Consider the following 998-nt stretch of genomic DNA (forward strand, 5'->3'; position numbering starts at 1 on the left):
ATGTTGCTGGAAAAATGAATGGAAAGTGTTGCTTGGTGCCCAGATGGAATGTCTTGGGTGTGGGAATTGGACCATGCCAACCCAAAACAAGGATTTAGTAGGCAATTTCTGGTAAAATGAAAAAGGAAAGAAGCTACAAAATACCCCATCCCTGTGCAAGCAATTGTTTTAGGTAAAGCCAGAATGTTTGGTTTAGTGTGTTATGTTTTCGTTTTGTTCTGTTTTATTTGGGATTTGCCTAATTTACTTAGATCTCTTCTTCTACATTGAGACAATTTTTTGAATTGAAAAGAAGTATTTTTTTAATGAAGAAATCAAGAAGATTCTTTTAGAAAATGCCTGAATACAACAGATCATCAGGTGACTGATGGGAGAAGGTGGTTTACATCTTTAAAGCCATCTCCTCTGCCTGGCACTGGTATTTCTGTTTTTCATTCCAAAGAGTTTTTCAATTTCACCCTGAGTTTCAGGATGATTCAGCCTTTTTGAACCTTCCAATTGTTTGTGAATTTACTATTCCCTCAAAACCAAACAAAGAAAATCCCCCTCAGCTCCTAGAAAGATGAGAGTGACCAAGAGAGTAGAGCACAGTGCAAGTCCCCATCACAGTCTCCCAGCTGGTGCCTCCCTGCCTTGGTTGGAGCTGGCCATGGAAAGACAATGGGGACATTCCTGGATCATGGATGGAGGAGAAAGGTTTTGCCCCACCCTGCACACACATGTTACCCAGAGAGCAACTGAGTTTCAGGGCATTGCTGTGATGTGTTGGTTTGCTCCTGCATCCTCCTGAGTCCAGAGGTGTGTCCAGGAGCATATCCTGGCTTCCAGACTTAACTGCACTCCTGCAGTGCCATTTCTCCATCCCAAGCTTTGGAATTTTCTCTCCCCTGTGAACATGTCCTTGTGCCCTCCCTGTGGGAGAGGTGGAAAAGAAGAGCTGCAACATCTTGGACCCCTTGAGATTTTGTTGTCCAGTGCTGGAGGTGTTGGTGCAGTAG

This window comes from Passer montanus, unplaced genomic scaffold, assembly GCF_014805655.1.
Source record: "Passer montanus isolate IOZ18808 unplaced genomic scaffold, ASM1480565v1 scaffold43, whole genome shotgun sequence".
NCBI classification, from domain to species: domain Eukaryota; kingdom Metazoa; phylum Chordata; class Aves; order Passeriformes; family Passeridae; genus Passer; species Passer montanus.